The sequence below is a fragment of the Amphiprion ocellaris genome, chromosome 13, assembly GCF_022539595.1.
Source record: "Amphiprion ocellaris isolate individual 3 ecotype Okinawa chromosome 13, ASM2253959v1, whole genome shotgun sequence".
NCBI classification, from domain to species: domain Eukaryota; kingdom Metazoa; phylum Chordata; class Actinopteri; family Pomacentridae; genus Amphiprion; species Amphiprion ocellaris.
This window is the reverse complement of record NC_072778.1, coordinates 1,275,368-1,285,907: the sequence shown is the minus strand read 5'-3', so window position 1 is coordinate 1,285,907 and position 10,540 is coordinate 1,275,368. Positions and strand designations below refer to the sequence as shown.

The following is a 10,540-nucleotide window of genomic DNA, read 5'->3' as shown; positions in this document are numbered from 1 at the left end:
CATCCATCCATCCATCCATCATCCACCATCCATCATCCATCCATCTATCATCCATCCACCATCCATCATCCATCCATCCATCCATCCATAGTCCTTCATCCATCATCCATCGTCCATCATCCATCCATCGTCCATCCATCCATCATCTATCCATCCATCATCTACCATCCATCCATCTATCATCCATCCGTCATCCACCATCCATTATCCATCATCCATCCATCCATCCATCCATCCATCCATCCATCCATCCATCCATCATCCATCCATCTATCATCCATCCACCATCCATCATCCATCCATCCATCCATCCATCATCCATAGTCCTTCATCCATCATCCATCCATCCATCACCCATCCACCCATCATCCATCCATCCATTCATTATCCATCCATCCATCCATCCATCAATCATCCATCATGTATCCATCATCCATCCATCCATCATCCAGCCATCCATCATCCATCCACCCATCATCCATCAAACATCCATCCATCCATCCATCTATACACTCCTTAATCCTCTGTAGGGTCATGGGGGGGCTGGAGTCTATCAGCTGACTGAGGGTGAAGGTTCACCTGGACAGGTAACAGACTATCACAGGTTCACCTGGACAGGTAACAGACTATCACAGGTTCACCAGGACAGGTAACAGACTATCACAGGGCAACACATAGAGACAAACAATCACACTCACATTCACACCTACGGACAATTTAGAATCACCAATTAACCTCAGCATGTTTGTGGACTGTGGGAGGAAGCTGGAGAACCTGGAGGAAACTCACACATGTACAGGAGAACATGGAGACTCCATGCAGGAAGATCCCAGGAAGGCTGGGACACAAACCAGGGATCTTCTAGCTGCAACGCGACCGAGCTAACCACCAGGCCATGGTGCAGCCTAATCATAAACTTATAAAGGAAATATATATATAATATATATATAAATATATATATATATATAATATTATATATATTATATATAATATATATATATATATATATATATACACACCTGTCCAGATACACATTTTTAATTCCAAATCAGATAAAACAGCTTTAACGGATCAAAAATATCACAAATCAAATTATAAGTAGCATTAATACAACACAGCAGGACTAGTTCACAGAATATACTTGAGGAAATACTGCTAGTAATTAAAAACATATCACAAACATGTACCACAAACTTCATCCAGCATTCCACAGGTTTTCAGTGGAGTTGAATCCAGCACGTTTATGCTGTAAATGCAGACTGTCTAAAAATAAAACACCTACAAGTTCACACAACAGCAGATTCTGGGACGTAGCAGTGAAGCCCAGTAATATTTGCTGTTAGAATATTTGAAGAGTTTTTGCTTTGTCTTATATCGGTTCATTCCAACACACTGACAGCATGTCCCACCTGTTTAAAGTCTGCAAAATACATAAAAGTAGATTATATTCTGGCATCATACTCAAACTTCACACGTCAAAGTATCACGACTTCTGAATGTTATGAATTATAAGATGCATTTTAAAGACAAAAATGTTCATTATTGTGAGAAATATAGCCATTAGCCTAGCTTAGCACAAAGACTGGAAGCAAAGGGAAACTGTTAGCCTCACCGTGTTCAATACTTTTCACCTGAATCTGAACCAAACCTTGTAGCTTTAGTCTGAAACTTCTTGTCTGGGGTCCATCCAGAACCAGAACCAGAACCAAAACCAGAACCAGAACTCCGTCCATCAGACCTCTGGACCACATCACTGATGTTTCTCTCAATAAAAAGTACAGTTTGACTTAAAACATCATTTAAAAATGCAGTTTATTTGTACATGGATGTGATTTAAGGCAGACTTGACAGTTTGAATCACACTTAGTCAAACCAGAACTTTGTTGTTTTAAACAGTTTTTAACTAATTTATCATCAACTGGTTGTTTTAGTTAAATTTAGCTTTAGCTGCTAATAAAACGGCTTCACTGGACTCACTTTTTTGCTAATTTATTAGTGTAATATTATTCCTAAATGCAGTTTTTACAGCGTGAGGTGATTATTAACTCACACTGGTAACAGTTTATAGTACATGAACAGAAAGACCCATCCAGTGTTATACCTGGTGTCTATAAATGAAGATCCATCTCAGACTTACAGATCACCTGACCTCTCCTGGATGTTCTCATCTCTTCATGTTTCCTCCCATTGTGTGTTCAGGTCCAGGTGTGATATTTAGCTCTCAGGTCGCTCCTTAATAACCTCCATCTCTTCTATAAACAGGCTGAAGCAGAGTGTGAAATGAAAAGCAGAACAGCTGCACGAGATGGGCTGAAGTTGGGGAAAAGGACGCATTCATTCTTTTGTTGTTGAAGCAGGTCGTGGAGATAATGGCCCCATTTTTACATAAAGCCGTGCAATCTTCACAAACGCTGCAGATCTCCAGTTTATTGGGTTTTATTCTGTGTAATAATGGATCATTCTCTGCAGATGAGAATTACATGCAGGAAAACATCAGAAATTATCCATAGAAACAAAAGCCTGAATGTTTTCCTCTCTAGCTGGCAGCATTTCAGTTTCTCATTTTAACACTTTATCTGCTGTTTTGTTGTGTTTGTGCTGAAAGCAGAACATTATAGAATCATTCACTGTCTACGGCCTGAGTTTAGTGAAGGAAACGGTTTAAAACACTTTTTATTAAAGAAAAAATGACAACAAATAAATGCAAACTGAGCACAAAAAGATGCAATATGACAAGAAAAAAACCCACAAAATGGCATCAAAAAGATGCTAAATGACAAGAAAAAGATGTAAAATGACAACAATAAGATGCTAAATGACAACAAAAAGATGCTAAATGACAATAAAAAGATGCTAAATGACAACCAAAAGATGCTAAATGACAATAAAAGATGCTAAATGACAATAAAAGATGCTAAATGACAACAAAAAGATGCTAAATGATAACAAAAAGATGCTAAATGACAACCAAAAGATGCTAAATGACAAGAAAAAAGATGCTAAATGACTACAATAAGATGCTAAATGACAACAAAAAGATGCTAAATGACAACAAAATGATGCCAAATGACAATAAAAGATGCTAAATGACAATAAAAGATGCTAAATGACTACAAGAAGATGCTAACTGACAATAAAAGATGCTAAATGACAAGAAAAAAGATGCTAAATGACAAGAAAAAAGATGCTAAATGACAACAAAAAGATGCTAAATGACAACAAAAAGATGTAAAATGACAACAAAAAGATGCTAAATGACAACAAAAAGATGCTAAATGACAATAAAAAGATGCTAAATGACAACCAAAAGATGCTAAATGACAATAAAAGATGCTAAATGACAATAAAAGATGCTAAATGACAACAAAAAGATGCTAAATGACAACAAAAAGATGCTAAATGACAACCAAAAGATGCTAAATGACAAGAAAAAAGATGCTAAATGACAAGAAAAAAGATGCTAAATGACTACAATAAGATGCTAAATGACAACAAAAAGATGCTAAATGACAACAAAATGATGCCAAATGACAATAAAAGATGCTAAATGACAATAAAAGATGCTAAATGACTACAAGAAGATGCTAACTGACAATAAAAGATGCTAAATGACAAGAAATAGATGCTTAATGACAATAACAAGATGTTAATAAGAACTTTTAAACTGTTTATGCAATAAAAAAGCCAAAGAACCAAAGGCTGTTTAAATCTTTTTCCTTTAGTTTTACTGATCAACAAACTTCTGAGTCTCTGTTGTCTGAATAAACCTTTAAACCTCAATCTAGCTGCTCTCAGAGAGCATCATGGGAAAAATAATAGGATTGATGTCAGGTAATGGAGCATTTTCTGTCTCTCTCTCCACTGTACTCCATAATAAAGGATAAAGAATAAGTTAAAAATAAAACAAATCTAGTTTTCTAGTTGAGAAAAGGCAGAAATAATGTCTTCATATTTTAGCAGCTTTAGCTTCTCAACCTCTGAGTTTATCAGAAAGAACACAATAAAACTGGATTTCCACCATGTGGGACCTTAAAGTCCCAAAATAAACTGAAGATAATGTTGTGACAGAAACCCAAACCTCCAGAGTGAAGTCCTGCTTCCACCTCCAGCCTCATGAGGGTTAAACAGAACATTAATGCAGACAGGAAACCTTCTGATGACACAGCAGCAGAATGAAGAAGATCAGGTCACTACAGGAAGCTCCACATTTCTGACTATATGGGGGAATGAGCAGCCTTGGAGGAGTGCTGCTCTCTGAGTGCTGTTATAGTTTTCCCTGCAGATGAAGCTGGTGTTCTCTGGGAGTCGCTGCTGACAGAACATGACTTGTAGCAGATTGTTGATGAATGTGGTGTAAATGTCTGCTAATGTCCAGTCAGCAGAACCGCCTGGATTCCTCTCCTTCATTCCACTAATGGCTTGGCTGCAGTCGATGCCGACGCTGAGCGAGTGCTGAGGAAATGATTGTTTCCAGCAGCAGGCTTCAGATACAGGTGGGAAAAGGTCAAACGCTCAGCTGGTGACATTCATCAACAGGCTGGAAAGGTCACGGAGTCTCCTGACGTGGACCTGAAAGCATGTTGCCGTCAGCCTGATTAGAACCCCCAGGGGATGCAGCTCCTCATGTCTGGAGATCAGCATTTGACCTGAACAACAAGCATCCAGCACAGGGATCGATCGTTGCAGAGCTAAACGGTAATCCAGGAAGGCGTGACGTCGGCTGCTGTTTCTGCTGCTTACATCATGTTCTGGATGTTCAGCAGAAATGATGGATCAGGTGACTGGAAGTAGGTCAGATCCAGACCTGAGGTCCAACCAGATGTCATAGAAGACCTCAGCAGGTTCAAAAAGGTGTTTAACCCTCCTGTTGTCCTCATTTACAGGCACCAAAAAATATTGTTTCCTCATCTGAAAAAAATCCAAAAATTCAGCCAAAAAATCCCCAAATTTCTGAAAATTTGCAAAACCTTCTGGAAGAAAATTCCAATAATTCCTTAAAAGTTTCCATTAAAAGTTTTGTTTTAAAAAATCCCCAAAATTTAGCAAAAAAATTCTTGTATTTTCAAAAAATGAATAAAAATCTGCCAAAAAATCCTAAAAATATCTAAAGTGATTCCATATTTATCAGTAAAACTTCTAATATTTTCTTTAAGAACATTCACATAAAAATCAAACAAAATCCAGCGAAATTCGTTGGATCTTGGTAGATTTTTTTGTGAATGTTCTTAAGAAACATTTTTAACATTTCTTTTTTTCCACCAAAAAATTTTCAAAGATTCCCCAAAAATGTTGAAAATGTGGACATCAGAAGTTTCACTGTGAAAATATATTTTTTTCCACATTTTCAAACTTTAAAACGGATCAATTTGACCTGCAGGACGACACCAGGGTTAAATAGGAGGAAACCTGGTTAAAACATGTTTGATAAATAGCTTTAAATACTGCTTAGTTTCATTTAAGGGACAAATATATTATAAAAGAAGATAAAGGAATAAAAAGACCAACAGAAACAACATTTCATTTATTCAGGTATTTTTTGCTCATATAAAAGGCTGAAGATGAACTAATAACTGATAAACATCCAGCAGCCTTAAAGCTTGTACTGGTTGAAGGAAGCAGCATTGTTTTGTCCAAACCCAGCATAACAGCTGAAGTATTATTTAGAGTCATGTATTATCTGTCAGTCAGATGAATCCACAAACTGAACGAACAGAGGAAATAAAGATCCTGTAGCAGCAGACTGACGGGTTTTAAAGGTTTTCAAGGTTTTACAGGGTTTAATCTCCTGATGGATCAAATGTTCTGTTTTTTACTGTTTGATTCCTGAACATCCACTTTCTGAATCTTCTTCTGAATCTGAAGACGATGGACGTTTATTAAAGTAACTAAAGCTGAGCTACCAGTTAGCTAGCGGCATCATGCTACACGCTACAACAGGGGTGTCCAACATATGACCTGCGGGCCAAAAGTGGTCCCCCAGAGGGTCCGATCCGGTCCTCAAAGTGTAAAAATTCCAGAGAAGACATTAACTGCAGATTGTAAATTAGTAAAACTATAAACTTAAAATAATTTCTAGACCATGACAAGTTGTTTGGACTATAAAGTAAAATACTAGATTGTTCATTGTTCTTTAGTCATTTTGTATTTCTTTTTTTGTGATATTTTGCCTCATTTTTGTTGTTTTTTGTCTTTTTTGTCTGACTTTTGTCATTTTGTTTCTCGTTTTTGTCACTTTGTGTTTCCTTTTTGTCTCGCCTGTGTTCCTTGACTTGTTTTTTATTATTTTGTGTTTTGCTTTATTCGTTGTTTTGTGTGTAATTTTTTGAGACTGAATTTAGGATTAAATGTGTCTGCTAGACCAGGGGTGTCAAACATGCGGTCTCATTTTTGGTGTCTTTTGTCTTTTTTGTTTGACTTTCATCATTTGCCTAAAGTTTTTGTCATTTTGTTTCTCGTTTTTTGGCGTTTTGTGTTTCCCTTTTGTCTCAGTTGTGTTTTCTGTGTCGTTTGTCCATTTATTTTGTTGCTCTGTAGCTTTTTTGTTTAGTTCTTTGTCCCTTTTTTGTTTTGTTTTGTGTCGTTTGTCAAATTTTTTTGTCATTTCGTGTCTCGTTTTTGTTTTGTGCCTCGTTGTTGTCGTTTTGTGTCTCATTTTTGTCTCACTTGTGATTTTTGTCTCATTTTTGTCATTTTGTGTTTTGCTTTATTCGTTGTTTTGTGTATCATTGTTTTTGTTTCGCCTGTGTTGTCTACTTTGTCGTTTTGATTCTCACTTTTGTCATTTTTTGTCAATTGTCTAATATTTTGTCTTGTTTTTGTTGTTTGTGTGACAACTTTGTTACATCAAAACCGTAAATATATTAGATTTGGACCAGCATCAGAGACTAGGGCGCTTGGAGCCTGAGGTCTGAGCGTCAGTAAGGAGACACAAACAGAATGGATTTGCCAAAATATGTGTAATAAGTATAATTAGTGCAGATTAGCTGCACAACAACAACATTACAATACAATAAAAAATAATAAAGTGCGCACAAATGACAAAAAAAATAGAAATGTCTGAGTCCAGTCTTTTTGGTGTTAGTCAGAGGATCGGTCGCTGGGGCCCAGTCCAAGTGTATGAGTGTGTCTTTTCTGTCCTACCGCACCATGAGCGCAGTAATTCTTCTGCAGAAGCTATCCTCCTTCTCTTGGTCTCTCAATCTTTCCACGGGTTGGCTCGCCATGCAGTTAACTGGAATCTTGGTCTCCTGATGGACGAATCCTCCGATGGGTGTTCTGCTGGATGCTGAACTGTCCAAAAAATCCACTCCTTACCAGAAACCTGACCTGTAGGCAGGTCATAGATCCATACAAAATGTTATCCACACATTGCCATCAACCCAGGCTACACTTTACTTTGGCACCTGGCATGTGAGAACACCAAGCATCGGTGTAACCTCTGACTGAATTCACAAGTTCCAACAATGTTCACAACATGGATTACCCTGATTTAAGGTTACAGATAATCCTCATTAATTCACCATTTCCTTATATAAGCACATTATGACATTCTATCACACTGAAAACCGTTGAAGCTCAGTGCAAAAAAGCTAAACTCCATGTCAACAGTGTAACTGATTAAATACAGTTAACATTCACCAACTTATCTACAGTAGTTCAGGCACACATTACAACCGTAACAGAGCCACTCTTTTTTTCTTTGTGACACAATATTTACACTCCCACGTGCTAAATACATGAGTTGCTAAGCACACGTTCCTGCGGCCTTAATGCTAATGTTGTTAGCATATGTTTATGGGATTTCCCATTACATCTGTTAGCATCGCGGCTAGCGCGAAGCGATCTTTTTTACTCGGAAATTCCTAATACTAACAACAATTAGCGGACTTTCCCCTCACTCACCAATGAATCTGACGACGGTGCCCTCAGTTCCGGACAGTAGGGTCGAAGCCAACTGTTGTTAAACATTCAGTCTGAACCGAGTTTGCCACAGCAGGAACATGTCCGAAGCAATGAGCAGCCAACGATCTTGGAACGACACAACAACCAAGGAATGCTGAGGGTATTTCCTGGCCGATTAGTGTCGTCCAGCCAACTAGCTCCCCCTTGTGTCAAGTTGTGATAACACTGGTATAAAACACCTCTAATACAGTTCAACAGCTCTAGCCAGCCATTCATCTATCCCTCATTATAGCCTGGGCTACATTTGTCCATTTTTTTGTTGCTTTGTAAGTTTTTTTGTCTAGTTTTTTGTCTCTTTTTTGTTTTGTTTCGTGTCATCTGTCTAATTTTTTGTCACTTTGCTTCTCATTTTTATATTTTGTCTTTTTTGTCATTTGTTTCTTCTTGTTTTGTATTTCCTTTTTGTCTCACTTGTGTTGTCTATTTTTGCTGTTTTGTTTCTTGTTTTTTCGTATTGTCTCGCTTTGTCATTTTGTGTCTTGTTGTTTGTCTTATTTTTGTGTCACTTGTGATTTTTGTCTTATTCTTGTCATTTTGTGTTTTGCTTTATTCATTGTTTTTTGTATCATTTTTTTGTCTCGCTTGTGTTACTTTCTTGTTTTGTTTGTCGCTTTTGTCATTTTTTTGTGTCATTTGTCTCATTTTTTGTTTTGTTTTTGTTGTTTTTTTGTCTTTTTTGCCTTTTTTGTGGTTTTGATCCTCCAGTAAATCCTCTCTGGTTCAGTTCCAGATGACTAAATGTTGTGTTCCTTTGTAGACACTCTGTGATCTGGAAGTTGTAATGTGGAAATGATAAACTGAGGCTGAATATTGATGAAACTGAATTTATTTTTCTTCATAAATTTTAGGTTGTTCATGATGTTTAGTGAAAAGATAATTCCTTAAATGTGAACATTTTCAGAATGTACTTTTTCGCACTAAAACAAAGAGGAAAAAGATAATTTACTGGTCCGGTCCGCTTGAGATGAAATTTGGTTGAATGTGGCACCTGAACTAAAATGAGTTTGACTCTCCTGATCTAGACGTAAAAGCTCAGAGGGTTTGTTAACATGGAGGTCTCAGCCTGCAGGTGTTTCAGGTGTTTCAGGAGCTTCAGGGCTGCCTCTGTCTGTATTTTTAACATGTAGGCCGCTGCACCCATTCAGTCTAATGATTTAGCGCTGCAGCAGAGAGGAGCTCAGCCTACTTTATCAACGAGTGCTCACTCAGCGGATCGTGTCAGTTCCTGGCCTCCTTTTTCCTGCCGCCTCAGCAGTCTGGAGGAACTCTCTGCCGCTATGAAGCTCCGGGACGTTGGGAGGCCGGCAGCAGATTTTCCACCTCGTCCTCCTGACTGGCAGCCGGAAAGAGACGCAGCCGACCGCAAAATGTTTTCTTTATTCGGTTCCAGTCGCTGTCGGAGCAGAACTGATGACTGCAGAAGAACATCCGTGGCTCTCCGGGAGGCGATTTGTTTTCAGGTTATTGACGGCAGCAGCTCCAGGAGGCAGCAGATCACAGAGGAAACATCTCCCTCCCTGTGGGAAGCAGGACAACATGGAACCAATGGAACGCTGGAATGACCCATTTAGGAGATGAGGTCATCTTCATCTTCATCATCATCTTCATCTTCAGGCTGGAGGACTCCTCATGAGGGTCTCAGATGGACCGCAGATGTCAGTCTGTAGATCCGAGCTGTCTATGGTCGAGATGATTCCATAAACAGACGTTAGATCTGCTCTATCAGAGGGAACAATCAGTTTATTCACAGATAAACATGAAGCTGTAAACCTTCATTCTCTTATTTTCAGGTTCTATTAATAATAAAATGATGTCAGTACAGAAATATTACAGATTTACAGATGTCTTGTTTCCACATTTTTAAAATACTTGAAAAATCAACAAAAAATTTACTAAAATATACAAAATCTGATCTATGAAATATGAGATTTTTATGAAAAGTTAGTTATAGAAACTCATATTAGACCTGATGTGATCTAAAATCAGCACTAGTGTTTTACAGCAGTTTGACATTTTCAATCAGATTTTTTCTACCTGAGTAAAGAAAGTGACCTCAGGACTTGATCTGACCTTTTATTTTTCAGTAGGAGATGTTTATGTTGTTATTATTATGTTGTTAATAAATTAAATAAAATTGAATTGAATTATTTATTAGTAATATATGACAGACCTTCACTGAGATCACAAACCTCCAGCAGAGGCTCACAACATTCAGGAAATGAACTCTGAATGTGAGAAAAACACGTTGAAAGCTGCTGCCTCTTTAAGAGACCACACCACTGTGGAGGAATTGGTTCACATCTACAACATTACGAAGTTCATCTCCACTCCATGATGTGAAGTATGGTGGTGGCGGCGTCATGATGTGAAGCACGGTGGTGGAAGCGTCATGACGTGAAGCACGGTGGTGGCAGCATCATGATGTGAAGCACGGTGGTGGCAGCATCATGATGTGAAGCATGGTGGTGGCAGCATCATGATGTGAAGCATGGTGGTGGCAGCATCATGATGTGAAGCACGGTGGTGGAGGCGTCATGACGTGAAGCACGGTGGTGGCAGCATCATGATGTGAAGCATG

The 10,540-nt window shown here is 38.2% G+C and overlaps 1 long non-coding RNA gene across 1 annotated transcript; it reads right to left on the bottom strand.

Moving 5' to 3' along the window:
* Positions 1-5,506: 5,506 nt before the first annotated feature.
* LOC111563099 (uncharacterized) lies at positions 5,507-8,076 on the bottom strand. Its single transcript, XR_002745662.3, has 2 exons — positions 7,903-8,076; positions 5,507-7,326 (listed from the first exon to the last, which is right to left on the bottom strand). It is a non-coding gene; the product is annotated as an uncharacterized LOC111563099 (long non-coding RNA).
* Positions 8,077-10,540: the final 2,464 nt, after the last annotated feature.